General features: G+C 45.7%; 1 protein-coding gene and 1 pseudogene across 4 annotated transcripts in view; one reads left to right on the forward strand and one right to left on the reverse strand.

Moving 5' to 3' along the window:
- Pde10a (phosphodiesterase 10A) overlaps positions 1-14937 on the forward strand; it is a 461462-nt gene that overhangs the window by 236403 nt on the left and 210122 nt on the right. The gene's annotated exons all lie outside the window — the stretch shown is intronic.
- Gm15426 (predicted gene 15426) lies at positions 3695-4362 on the reverse strand (annotated as a pseudogene).

Genomic DNA, 14937 nt, shown 5'->3' on the forward strand with positions numbered 1-14937 from the left:
AAATCAGTCTTGCCTTAGGATTGTCCCCCCGAATCTGAGTCCCGCCCACAACAGTGGGTACCACCTGGATGGCTGTCAGGGAGAGGGGCATGGAGCTAGAGTATTGGCTATGGTGAGAGGATTGATTCTCCAGGGCAAATTGACTTAGTTGTTTTATGAGACGAATGATCTGGCTGGTTGATCACAGCTGAGATGACATTACCTGCGGAATGTCACCAGTCTTAGAAGTAGAGTCATTAGAGTCAAAGCAACAAATAGGTTCCCCAAAGCCTTGCCTCGACCAGGTTATCCAACTCACCAATGGCTACCCAGTGTCTTCTGGGAGCACGGCATGCTGGGTACTGGTGGTACAAATGCTCGCTGAAGAAACAAGCCTGTGTGTACTGTGGTGTGTGTGTGTGTGTGTGTGTGCACATGCACATGTGACAGGAGAGGACGGCACAATCTGTGTTGAAGGGGAGTTAGCCTTTCAATTCTCAAGACAAGTAGCAGATAGCAACAGTGAGGGAGAAGAGGATTCAGGATCAAAGAGAAACTTGTGGTCGTGATATTGGCTGGGTGTAGGGTGTGACTGTGAGCTTTGTAGTTGGACAATAAAGTCATCCCTGACTTCAGATTATGAAGGTCAAATATGAAACTGCTGATGTTTCTGATGGGCAGATGTTTCTGCTTACCTGTCTGGTTCTGTCTCTCTTATTCTTCCTGTGCAGATCCACATAGAGGATATTGGCTGTTAACAAATCTACTTAACAGGACCTTTTAGCTGCTGAAATACCATCCTTTGTATATCTCCCATATTGGCCAACACCTGCTATCCTTTCAGGAGTGATGGAGGGAGTTTAGTCATCACAGAATAATGCACATACACATGTGTGTGAAGTCTCTGTCATGGTTTGAATATGCTTGGTCCAAGGAGTGGCACTATATGGAGGTGTGCCCTTGTTGGAGTAGATGTGTCATTGTGGGCATGGGTTTTTACATGCTAGTCCTAGCTCCTGGAAGCCAGTATTCTGCTAGCAGCCTTCAGATGACGGTATAGAACTCTTAGATCTTTCCACACTGTACTATGCCTGCCTAGATGCTGCCATGTTCCTGCCTTGATGATAATGGACTGAACCTCTGAACCTGTAAGCCAGCCCCAGTTAAATATTCTTCTTATATGAGTTGCCTTGGTCATAGTGTCTGTTCACAGCAGTAAAACCTTAACTAATACAGTCTCCTAGGAAGAGACTCTTTAGGGTGGCTTGAACGAGAACACCCACATAGGCTTACATATTTGAACACTTGGTCCCTAGTTGGTGGTGCTATTTGGGGAGGTTCTGGAGGTGTGGCCTCGCTGGAGGAAGTTTGTCATTGGAGGTGCACTTTGGGAATTTAAAGATTCATACCATCTCTGGTTGGCTTTCTCTGCTTTGTGCTTGTGGCTCAATGAGAGTTCTCAGCATTCTGCTCTAGATAGCATGCCTTCCTGCTGCCATGATGTACTCTTTTCTCTCTGGAACTCTAAGCTCAAAACTTTTCATTTTATGAAGTGCCTTGGTCTTGGTATATTATCACAGCAACACAAGCAAGAGTAACTAACACACTTCCTATGAAGAAATCCAAGGCTCCTGATAAATGGTATCCTTCTCCCTTTTGCTGCTGGATTTTCTTGAAATTACCTTGACCAGGTAGGTACCTTACCTGGAAGGGCATTGCTTGACTGTTCCTCCCCTGAACACCTGCCAGTCTCTGTGGAGTAGCACAAGCCAGTCCTACTAAGCCTGGTTCTCTGTATGAACGTTCAGCTGGCTGTGGGGATTGTTCAAGGACTGTAGCCAACAACACCCACAGTTTGTTCTGGCCCTAAGCCTATGGACTTGAGCCAGCTCCCAAGTATACACAGGACCTCTGGGAGGAGCTATATGGTTGAATGTGATGCTCCAGCCAGTCTTATTCTTCAGTGAGTGCACACTACTGCCTAGAGATAGGAGCACTACAGCCCAGAAACAACAAATGTGTGAATAAAGAAAGTTCTAGAAGCTTTGTGTTCCAGGACAGGAGGAGGCCTACAGTTTCAAGTTTCATCCTTTCACTGTGGTGATGTAGTTCAGGGATTTGAAAGGTTACATCCTTGCTCTGGTGACACCAGACCCCTGTATTTCTTCTCAGAGAAACCCTGGGGCTAGAAAGATGAAAGGCCTCCTGGCCCTCTCTGCCCCCCAGCCTCATATGCTCCCAACCCACCAGCCATATCCAGAAGGAACAGGGTGACAGAAATAAAGTACCTCAGGGTCTAGGTGGAGATGGGAGGTCCCTGGGAGCTTGGGTCACACTCTATTGTCTTGTACCCAAGGCCAAGATTATTGATGGAGGCAGTATCATTGCTGAGTAACTTAGGATTGGCAGGCTTTCTGAGCATTCAAATGTGCGATTTCTCTTAATGTCTGTCTTTAAAAGAGCCCCTCAGACCAGTCTCCATGTTTCTTTATCTTAGGTTCACTGGCTGTCTTTAGGCTTTACTGCTGTGAACAGACACCGTGACCAAGGCAACTCATATAAGGACAATATTTAACTGGGGCTGGCTTACAGGTTCAGAGGTTCAGTCCATTATCATCAAGGTAGGAACAAGGCAGCATCTAGGAAGGCATGGCACAGGAGGAGCTGGGAGTTCTACATCTTCATCTGAAGGCTGCTAGCAGAATACTGGCTTCCAGGTAGCTAATACTAGGGTGTAAAAGCCCATGCCCACAATGACACATCTACTCCAACAAGGACACACCTCCTAATAGTGCCACTCCCTGGGCCAAGTGTACTCAAATCCTCAAACCAACTTTAGACCTCACCTTTGAAGCTTGAGCCAGGCTACCATCTCTGCTGTATGTGGAGGGGTGTGTGGGGACAGCAGAATGAGTGACAGGGGCCACCCTCTGTGTCTTACCTCAGTGTTCTTTTTATGGCCATACTCACAAAAATCACAGGGTCTCTAAAACCTAGGGGAATGGAAACCTACTGTTTCACTACCTACCCAAAGAGACAGGTGGAGGCAAAGGCCATAAGCACAGTATATCTCACAGAGAACTAACTGCCTTGCAGAGGAAGGAGCCGGCTACCACAATAGCAGACCCAGATTCGGGTGTGGAAGGAGACTGCATCTTGATCCACAGGAGGACACTGGATTCCACACTGGGCAGAGCTTGAGCATTTAAGACCTCAAAGCCCTACCTCCGCAGTGACACACCTCTTCTAACAAGACCACAACTCCTCCAACAAGGCCACACCTCCTAATAGTGCCACTCCTTATGGGCCAAGCATTCAAACACATGAGTCTATGGGGGCCAAACCTTTTTAAACCAACACACCTGGCAACTCGGCAGAGTCTTCTTTTCAGTTGGGTGGGATGGGTGTTGTTGGAACCAGCACAGTGTGTGCACTGAGAGATGCTGCATAATATCAAATCTATTAACCAGTTTTCCAGTAGCCATGACAAAGTATCTTGCAAGAAGCGCGCAGGGCAGGAGGGGCTATTTGGGCTCACAGTTGGAGGATTCGTTATAGCGGTGCGGGGGGGGGGGGGGGAAGGGACCGGTGATAGCAGGAAGGGCAGCTGGTCACATTATATTCACAGTGCAGGATGGTTATGCTCAGCCGCTTCCTCCCTTCTGCATAGTCTGGTACCCCAGGCAGGGATTAGGGCTACCATTTTTTCTCCTGGGACAATGGCTTGTTTTATTTTAATGACTGATCCATGTGAGTCCACAGCCAAGCCACTATGTACAGACATGAGGGAAGCTTTATTTCTTGGTGTCTTCCTCCTTGGACAGAGTCTTAAAGATATCTCTTCTTTCTTAGTCTGGAATGGCTCCTCCCTGCACTTTTGTGCTTCTGTGGTCTTAGACCAGTGAGTCTGGTCAGCCAGTAGCTTCTTGCCGGCCTTGTCTGCCTTCAGTTTGTGGATGTGCGCCATGAGAATCCGCTTGTTGTTTTCCCTTTGACCTTCAGGTACAGGCTGTGATACATACGGGGGTCAATCTTCTGAGATCCCCGGTATCTCCTGAGACACCGTCACAGGATCCTCATCCTTCTCATTCCCTTCTCAGGCATCCCAGTGTTGGCAGTACCCGTCTACTTCCCTATGCTCATACGCCCACCCTTCCATTGGGCTAAGGTAATTTTCCGGCAGTGAGCCCAGGGATGGACAATCACAGGCTTCCAGATAATCTGCCCATCTTTCCTGATCTGCTGACGGGAGTTGACACTGGCGATTTCATTGGTCTCATAGGGGTCCAATTGGACCTTCTTTTTACCACAGCGGAGGGCACTAGAGGCAAGCCTCTTCTGTAGCCTGGGTGTACTGATGGGTGCAGACGCAGCAGCAAAAGGGGGTGCTGCCATTTTTTAAGGGTGAGTCTTGAGCCCTCAATTAACCTAATCAAGATGATCCCTCATGCCCAAAGGGCCAACCTAACCTAAAAATCCTTTACTGATTGATATTTATGGAATCTTGTCTCCTAGGTGACTCCAGATTCTGTGAGGTTGACAATACTAACAACCATCAGATCTGTGAAAAGGTTTCAAATTGCCAGGCAAGCAGAGGGGTTTCCCATCTACCCTGCTGCTAAGGCTCCGTGCAGCTTATTGAGTCTATGGTTGATATTTGACCTTTCCCATACAAGAAGCCCTTGGTGCTTGTGCAGATTAGATACTGGGAGCACATTACCATAGTGAACGAGACCCGCAGAGCCCTCCAGATCTGACGTAGGCCTTTCTCTCATAGGCAGAACCCAACACCTGTTAGCTCTGTTCTCTGACTCTCTGTTCCTCTTAGTGTTCTTCTGTGGTTCCCGGTTCCTCCTCTCCTCTTTGGTTGCCACCAGTTCACCAGCTCAGAGAAGACTGGACAAAGTTCAGAATAGGCAGGATCTCTGTTAAGAGCTTGTATGGGGGTGGGGAGGGAGAAGGCTTTCTTCCAGAAGCTTAGTGTTATGGCTCTTTTAGATGAAGGCCTTCCTTCCCTGATAATCTTTAATGAAGCAGCTCTCTGAGACAATCTTTGTTTGTTCATGATTTCATGATTGTTCCCTCCCACCCCCGCCCCGGCCCCTGAGTGAGTTTGAACACTTTATTCAGGATGAACCAAGGGTTATATAGTTTTGGGGTGTGAACATCCAAGGTGGGAAAAGTCATTGTCTGAAAGCTAAGGCTACTGATCTGCCTCACTAGCATGGAGAGGCAATCCAGGTGCTAGGGTGACTGACTGCCAGTAACCACCTGGTTGGGGCTCACCTGGCTATGAGCCCCAAGACAGGTATAGAAGTAGGGGAACTAATTCCACTCCTGCTGGTCTCAAGTTTTGAGATTTCTGAGGTTTGACCATGCTCTGCTTCACCAATTTCATGTGGGTTTCTCTTGTATCATGGTCCACTCGCCCCACACTCTTCATTGTTACCCTCTCCAGTGTAGCTGCTATTTCTGTCTTTCTCCCCCAACGAAGCTGCTCTTTAGTTAGCTTCCTGTGCCTTGGGTGGATTCCTACAGTGTTAAAAGCCCTGCTCCTTCATGGTCACACCCATAATGTGCTGTGTCCTCTGGAAGGGCAACATGGTCATAGTGACAAGACGTCATCCTGCGTCACTGTGCGTTTGCATCAGAGATTAGGATCCAGCCCTGGGGGTCGGGGTGGGGGGTCATGATGATGTCTGCTCTCCAGAAAGCTCATTGACGGCAACCTGGTGATGAGTTCTGGCTTCATCATGGGTTAAAAATTGTCCCTGTGGGAGATTAAGAAAGGATTGAGGGGTTATAGAAGACCATGCTTCAAAAAGGTGCAGCTTCTTTCTCTCCCTGGGTTTTCTTTGCAGTTTATTCTGGCTTAGCACATCCCTTTTGAGGCAGGGTGTCATCTGGGGTGCCTCGGGGCATATGCAAACTTTAAGACCTGACTCAAGGTAGCTTGACCTTCAAGGGCTCACGTACTGTCTTAAAAGAAAATCCAGGTATGAATTCAGTCAGTCTGACAGCACTGAGCTGTCCTGCATATCTCATCCCTGTGTCTTTCTACTGTCCTTTCTCTCATCCCAAGCTGAGATGGGGTTCCTTGTGGACCATCTCTGTATCACACCAAGGTCCTCTATCTGAGCCATCCCTCCAAACTTCAGTTAACTGGGTGTTGCTTGTTAACATTTGTGTAGGTATATGCAGCCTTCAGTCCTAAACTCACTTATTTTTATTTCTTGAGTCTATGGTTCTCAAAGATGAAGTTCGTATATGATGTCATATTTTCAGTGTCATAAGGAGTCTATGAAGCCTTCCCTTACCCATGCTTCAGAACACACACACTTACATACATGCCCATATACATGCATACACTCACATTTTTGTGCACCCATACCTGAATATCCATATACATGGATATACATTCATGTACAGATACAAATCCACATGTGTGCATCCATGTGAACACACATGGAGTTTACTGCCTTTATGATTACCAGGGTAGTCCATTCATATATCAGCTTTGTCTGCCCCCTCATTTTCTAGATGTGTGCTTCCCTGGAAATAAAGCTGCTTCCTTGACTTCTGTAACCTCAGAAAGGACTCAGCATGATATCAGAAAGAATATGGCCTCTTTCAGATTTGTAGCATCTGGTGTCTAGTGTGCACTGAGTTCTCCTGAAGAAATACAAATTACACCATGGGCAGCCACGTGAGGGATGTTGTTGTTGTTTTTGTTGTGAGCCTAATCATAAGCCAAAAGAAATATGACTGGGTAATTCATAAATCACAAGATTAGGGGCTGACATCTGTCAGCTAATCCTGGGCACCTGGTGTTCTGCAAGCTTCTTCTTCCTGTGGTGAGTTGTGGCCAGGTCAGCAGTGGGGACTCCTTAACAAATAATATCCTTCTGTTTTGGCACACAGCAGTGAACAGCTTTCTAGCTATTCTTTTTTAAAACATGTGCAAGGCATTTCACTACACCACTGTGACCTGCAGGACACAAGTTTTCCCCTTGTCCACAGGGAAGCTGGGTCAAGGCCACTATGGATGTGTGAAACCATAGTCCACCCGTGGCTTGGTGCTTTCCATCTCTGCTTAGCACTTGCCATGTATCATGACCACTATGTTTGCACTCTGAAATGTGACAATAAAACTACGAGAGATTTAGTTCCGTTGTTTGTATATATTCTTACTCAGGTCTACTACTAGATGGTTCATCCATACCAATGATCAGAACACCCCCAGGAAATGGTTGTTCTTCTTTTCATATTAAAAACTTTTTTTTTAGCATGAAGACAGCACTTTAGCCTTCCTCTTTGTCTCCCTCCTATCTCTTTTCCTCCCTTCTTTCTCACATATCTGAATATCATGTATCCAACATGCTATTCATGTATCTTGGGGTCATAACTCAAAAGAAGTCACCTGAATACAGCCCCAGTGGTTTGATAGTACCTCTGATAACCAAGTCAATCTGAGTCAATCTGATAACCAAGACAGCCGTTAAATAAGTAACAGGTAGGTAGGTGTGCACAGTGTGGAAACTCTCTGTGAGATATTCCTGTCTAGGGTGAGATGGAGGGTGATGCCACACAACTTAATTATGTTGCTCAGGATGGCACACACTTAACACATATGGATTATTTATTTATGGAATTTTTCCATTTAACAGTTTCAGTCCTCAGCTGACCTCAGCTAACTGAAACATTCAGAGAAAACACACAAGTACTGAAAGGCAGTTATATCATGCAGAGGATCTCTGGCATGGGAAGTTGGTTATTCAGCAATTTCCTAACCAACAACTCTGCCAACAGCCTTGGCCAAGTAAGCACTCGCCTCACTTGTCTGACCTCTGCTTATCTATATGTACAAAGCCAATAGCATGTCAATTTCCTCTTCTCTCAAAGACAAAAAGTCACATAAGGGTGAAGTGAAAGCTTCTCTTTTGGAAGGTTCTAGGGCTCTTCATTATTAAAACCAGATTTAGAAGTTCAATCCAGTGGCCATTGAATTGATTCTGTCTTTTCATGACTGCCAGGGTCTCTTCCAACATTTTCATGACCTTTTTGTTGTTGTTGTTGCTGTTGTTAGATGCACATATGTTTATATTTATTACATCCTCTGGGTGGATCAGCCCCTTCATTTAAAAATGTTCCTCTTCATGCTTGCATGCAGCATGGTCACAGTTTTTAATGCAGTCCAACAATCTCTGCCATTTGATTGTATCTCTAGCCCATTTACAATTAGTGTAATTTATGTCTGCCATTGGCTTTCTGCTTTTTGTGCAGCTCATTATCCATTGTTCATCTATTTCTCCTTTACTAACTTCTAAATCATAGAAGGAATGCCTTCTAAAACAGCCTTTTCATTTAATGAATGGTTTCCTTCTTTCTTCTCATTGTATGGTTTTAAGATAACCCCAGGTTCTGTTCTGTCAAACCACTTCTCAGATTTAGGATCACAAACAGGACTTCCTCTATGTGGCTTCAGCCTGAGATATCTGCCTTCTCTCTGTACACTGACCTTTTAGCGGGCTTCTGTGTACAGTAGTATCCACTGGGAAAGCCAGGGAAATCTTCTGTAACATAGTACTTCCATGGAGATAGAGGGCACAGTAGCTAGACCTCAGAGGCCCTGCTTCCATGACTGCCTGCACCACAACAGTCAAGAGCCACTTGCCTAAGTATTGAAGACTCTTTTGGTGTCTAGGGAAAAAAAACTCATGGCATTAATGTTTACTTAACCCCTAAGGAAATATCTTTTGATTCGTAGCAGAAAGATGAGAGATCAAAAGAGGGACTAACTTTCTGCTATGAGACCAATGCATGAGAAGTTAAATAAAGCACTCTGAGATACCTATGCCGAGGGCTGACTAAAGCCAAGCTCAGTGTGCTCAGGGGAAGGTGGCCTATGAGTGACACCAGTGAGGTATCTTCGTTTCTACCATTTTCTCTGTACAACTCTGGTTTGTTTGTTTGTTTGTTCTCTATGATAAAACATAGGTAACACAGTTTGACTCTTTCTCTGAGCTCTATAGAGGTGAGCTCATTCATGTCCGTGTGCGGCAGTCACCCTCCACCCTCCACTCCAGGGTTATTTCACTCCCAGCTGAACCTCTGATCCCACTGCCCCTCATCCCAGCCCCAGAGACGACCAGTCTGTTCTCTGTGAAGCACACTTAGAGTCTTACATGCTGGGTTTTTTTTTTTTTTTTTTTTTTTGTCTCTAAGTGTCTGGCTTATTCCTCTTAGCACAGTGTTCTCAGTGTTCATGCCCATGTGTGGAACCCATTTGTTCATGTGGCTTTGAATTGCAGTCTGGAATAACTAACCTCCAGCCTGGAGAACTGCCTTCATTATCTCACAGAAAGGATTGGCCAGCATCAGACATCTCTGTTGTTTATCTCTGGGAAAGTCTTTGGTCTTTAATTTAGCTTTGTTGGATCTAGGTGACTAAGGTCTGGGTATTGGATCTCTCCCTCTTGGCAGCTTGTGCTTTCCTGATGCTTTGCAGCCCCCCTCCCCCACTTCTTCTGAGAAGTCCTCTGTTGACTGACAGTCCCTACCTCTCCACCATTCCTCTTCATGTCTCTGGATTTAACCATCTTCACTGACCTATCTTCCTGTCCTCTCTCATTTCATTGTTCATGGAGTTGACTAAGTTCCCAGATAGTTACTATTTTTTAAAATTCATTTGGAGCTCTTAGTCATTATTTTTATTTGAATTTTTCTCTGAAGCTGTTTTGTTGTTGTTGTTGTTGTTGTTGTTGTTGTTGTTGTTTTGGGTTTCTCTGTGTAACCTGGGTGTCCAGGAGCTCGATTTGTAGTCCAGGCTAGCCTCCAACTCAGAGATCTGCCTGCCTCTGCTTCCCGAGTGCTACGATTAAAGGTGTGTACTTCTATGCCTGCCTTTTCAGTTACTGTATTTTTTTGTTTTCACCTGTTTAGTTTCTGTCAAACTCGATTATTCTTTTTTGCTTTAGCCTATGAGCTCTGCTGAGCTTTGATTTAGTTACTGTACCTTTTTATCTCTGTAATTTCCACTTGGCTCCTTTGTATAACTTCTATTTTATATTGACATTTTTCTATTTGATGTTTAATGGAATCTAAGGTTTTTATTTTTTGTAGTATATGCACATGTGTGTGTGTGTCAGCTGCACACATGCAAGTGTGCAGGTGTGTGTAGCATACATATACCATGTAGAGGCTAGAGTAAGACGGTAGGTATCCACCTTGGTGCCTTGAGACAAAAGTCTCTCATGGAACCAAGAGCTCAAATTTCTGTTCGGCTGGGTGGCCAGTGAATTCTCCAGATCAGCCCGTCTTAGCTGTCTCTTACCATGTTGGGGTTACGGGCACACACAGCCAGGACAGGCGTCTATATTGGTGCTGGGGATTTAAACTGAGGTCCTCAGAATTGCAGAGCAAAGGGGAAGGAGAAGAGGCTAGGTGGGGACATGGCTCAGTGGTTTGAGTACTTCCTTGCGATTGTGAAGGCTGGAGTTTAATCCCCATTTCCTTCCTGATCTTGCTTTCCGTCGGTTCTGCCAACATATTTATAATTGCTAGTGTGGTCTATTCCACATTGATCCAGCATTCATGAAACCCCTCGAAAAAGACTGTGCCATCTGCTTGCTGTTTCACCTTCCCCATCAGGATGTCTCGCTTCCCTGTCCCTTTGTATGTGAATTATTCTTTGTTGGAAATGGGACATTTTAGTTAATGTAGCAGCCCTAAGTACTGGTCCTCTCTCTTCCCATGGCCTCTGTGATTACTGTTCACTGACTTATTCAGCTAATTACTGGCTGTAGTATTTTAAGTGAGATCTGTCCTCCCCTGCTCGCACACTGTGTTATAGTTCTGAAGCTGCTCACTGGGGAGGGATTGATTCTGGCACGCTACTCTGATAACATTGGTGTGGTGGGACCTCTCCTTTCTTTGCACATGGCCACAGAGTCCTTTTTAACTGCCTGGCTAGCCAATGGCTGGATTGTTTCCCACAATCCCCTGGCGGTATAAATTGCTTTATAAACTAATCTGATCGCATTGCGGTTCCTTGGAGGGAGTTTCTGAAGGGTCTGTATTTGATATGCGCTCAGCCCTCAAGCTCAGCCCTCATGGTAGTTCTGCCCACTGCCTGAGCTTGGATAATCAGCACCCTGGTCCCTCCTGGCTTGCCTATTCTGATGCAGAATCACGTTCTCACAGCTGGGAGTACTGACTAGTGCTATGGTGTTGGCTGTATGTCATGCTCAAGGCTGAGCCTCTGTCCTGCATCTGTGTCTGAGCAAAGGAGGAGAGCCCCATCTTTTGACCTTACTCACCTGGCCTTGGCAGAAGCTACAGGCAGCTGACGGGTGGTATGTGTGTGTATGTGCGAGTGCCTGTGCGTGTGTGTGTGCGTGTGCATGTGCGTGCGTGCGTGCGTGTGTGTGCGTGCGTGTGCGTGTGCGTGTGTGTGTGTGTGTGTGTGTGTGTGTGTATTGCTGGTCCTGGAAGAAAGTCATCTTTCCTGGGTCATCTTTCCTTGATTTTATGGGAAAGAGTGCCAATGTCGAGCCCTGTCTGTGACCTTGGCATGATGGAGTGACAGATTTTAGTCTGAGGGAGAAAGTGGAAGCTATGACCTTAGTCTGAGGGGAGATTATTCTTAGAGACCCAGGAGAGCAAGGACCTGGAATTGAGACAGTCTTGATATACTTTGAGGGCAGTACAGTCTTTAACTCAAGAGAGGGATCTTGTGTCCTTGGCTTGAGGTGGGGGAAGCTTGTTGTTGGTCTGGGGTAAGGGAGTTTGTTCTTGATTTCAACCATTGGTGTGGCAGTCTTCCCCTTGCTGAGCTGAAGGAAGAAGACTGTCACACGGAGTGGTTCCATTACCCCCCAACCCCCTCTTTGCTAGATTTTTCTTGAATAGATGTTTTCTCCTTAGCTGTTTGCTTTCAGGACTGTTTCCAGAGACTTTAAATGGATTTTTATTTCAATAGGTTCCACCGGTTCTACTGGGGAACTTGGCAAGGAGTTCCATACGCCACCATGCAGGAAGTCAGCAAGTGACTCACACTTCACATTATGCATGGGTTTCTCTCATGGAAAAAGTCTCATTTGTGTCTCTGTGTAGAAAAATTGTTCACTTTACCAGAGAATGCGTTACAGAAATGTGGCTGGAAAATAAATGGAGTTTTCCATTGACTTCGTTTTAGATAAGTACGTTACCCCAGGGGGATGGGGAGAGAGAGTGAGTCCCATCATTGACTGTATTGCAGGCTCAGGAAACTCCAGGGAATTGCCCTGCTGGTTAATACTGGAGTTGCTCAATGAGCAGTTTGGTTTGTGACAGTGTCTGCTTGCTTTATTTGTCTTCTGTTTTAATTCTGTGCCTTCTCTTTACCACCCAAATTCCTTCCTGACTTGTTGTCTGTCCCTGGTAGTTCAAACAAAAGACAACTTTCTTGGCTGAATATTTTGACTCATAGAAGCCTACAGTTAGATGGGAGCTCAGGGTTTAACACATATAGTCTCTGAGGACGATGGTGCAGATGAGGAGATGAGGGCCACAGAGGAGTGGCTTAGCCATCACTGCTCATCAATAGGTATAATAAACAGAAAAGCAGGTCCTGCCTTGTAGATCATTGCTGTGGATCACTTGGGGACTTGGAGCTGAAGGGCAGTGTTAGAATGTCAATAATAAATGTCCCCACAGATTCATGCTTTGAGCATTTGGTCCCCAGCTGGTTGTACTAACTTGGAAGACTGTGGAAAGTTTAGGAGGAAACTAGAAGACATAGGTGACTGACAGAAGGGTTCAAGGGTGTCTTGTGCATGTTCCCTACCTATCAGCTGCTCCCTACCTGTCAGCTGCTTTCTTCCTGTCAGCTGCTCCCTACCTGTCAGCTGCTCCCTTCCTATCAGCCAGTGATTTAAAAATGCTCCCTCCCTGACCTTTGCTCCTACCACTGTGACACCCTGCAATCTACTGTGATATCATTCGATCCACTGTGATACCCTATGATCCACTGTGATGTCCTGTAAATCCTGTGATCCAGTGTAATATCCTTTAATCCACCGTGATACCCCGTGATCCACTCTGATATCCTATGATATACTGTGATATACTGCCTGTCACTCAGCCTAAGTATGGGGCTTAGTGACAACAGACTGAGTCCTGGGAACTCTGAGCCCAAATAAATCTTTCCTTCCTTTAAATTCCTGGCAGGTATTCAATCATGATGACGAGAAGAATGTCTATAGACAATACATTCAGTGGCACATTTGGAGTTGACCTCTGCCAACTTCTGTGGCTCATGGATTCTGTTCCTCACCCCACCCCTTTCTTCCCAGCCTTGCTGATTGAGCTTTCCTATATATGTGATACATAGCAACCAGAACAGAGTTTAAGTATTGGACTGGGGGGCAGGGGTGATGATGTTAGGTTTATGCATTCCCTTCTGAGATTGGTGCGTTCATCTCTGACTTTCAGTGATGGAGCAGGCATGAGTGCTAATCCCCCCAAATGGAAGGCCCTCAGCGGATGAAGCAGACTTTGTTTGAATTGTGTTTGTCTTGAGTTACACATCACCAACATTTTTGCGCACAAGTATGTCCTGGTTTGTGCAGCATTTTGATTTCTAGCTACTAAAAGTGTTTACTTGAAACCAGAGGTCATGATATTGAGGGGTTGGGAGGAGACTCTAAAGATGGCTCAGAGCATCATACCACTGATGGCTACGTAGACTTATTGCATCATCTCTGCGTGTAGCAGGTGGGGGAGGGGCATTTTTGTGCTAAATGCAGATGCCTCAGCCATATCCAATCCACATACATTGTGGGTTTGTTTGGATCCTGGAAATAAAACTACTGCTCCTGTATGTGTTAGGTGACACTTTTCTTCCACGTAAGAGTCTTTATTATATTAGAAACTGGCAGAAGACTGGATACTGTATGACAAAAAAAAAAAAAAAAAAAAAAAAAAACCAAACCAAAACAAAACAAAATAAAACCAAAAAAGAACCTAGGGAACTTGTAGTTGTCCCTTTCCGCCTAAACACATCTGTTACCCATGGCGGGCAGGGCTGGCTCTGCACAGTATATGTCACTGCCAGGAAAGTGACCTCTGGCTGAGGGTTGGCAGAGAAATTCAGCTGCTGAGAGAATGTAGCCCCTTGGGGTTTGGACACAGGCAGACAGAGAGAATGATACAGGACAGAGGCCCAGAAGCTGGCTTTCACAGCGTCTGATACCGGTGAACAAAGATGGCCACCGCACTGGTGACCGAGAGGGAGGCTGAGGTCACTGGGTGGAGACACCTGCTAAAGGGCCGGGCATATAGCTCCATCCTTCCCGGACACCGATTTCTTCCTTTACCCTCAGCAGTGGCGAGCCAAGCCCTCTGCTGACGTCATCACAGTCTGCTATGCTCAGACTGAACATAAGGTCTGAGCATGCTCCCTTGGTCCATCAGGCTCCCTGAAGCTGCTCCTTACAGGTGAACCTGGAACTGAGGCATTACCTTCTTGCCTCAATGTACCCTGCCTTGCTGTCATTAGGGCTGCTCTATGAACTGCACAGGGACCAAATCTATATTTGAGGGTTGATTGTTATTAACAAGGTACTTTTAAAAAGAATCTGTTTTAAGTGTCTGAGCATAAGCATCTTTTTCAGGAGATGATTTATTGTAAAGGCTTCAAGAGATGACACAAGCTGTCTGCTTATCTGTTCATTGAGCACACATTCACAAAGAATAAGGGAGCCAATTAAAATTCATTAATTCACTAAGCACCCAGAGCTGGCTTTAAAAGCATGGATAAAATTATTTAAAAAAAAAAAGGTCTGTGCAGTCTTACCCCATCAGGTAAGCTAGGGGAACAGGAGGCAAGTGGCTGGGCCACTTCAAAGCTGAATACAAGAGCAGGAGACCAGGTTCAGAGGGTGGCCTGAGATAGTAGCTCAGAGAAGGGCAACTAAG

The sequence above is a fragment of the Mus musculus genome, chromosome 17 (genome assembly GCF_000001635.26).
Source record: "Mus musculus strain C57BL/6J chromosome 17, GRCm38.p6 C57BL/6J".
NCBI lineage: Eukaryota > Metazoa > Chordata > Mammalia > Rodentia > Muridae > Mus > Mus musculus.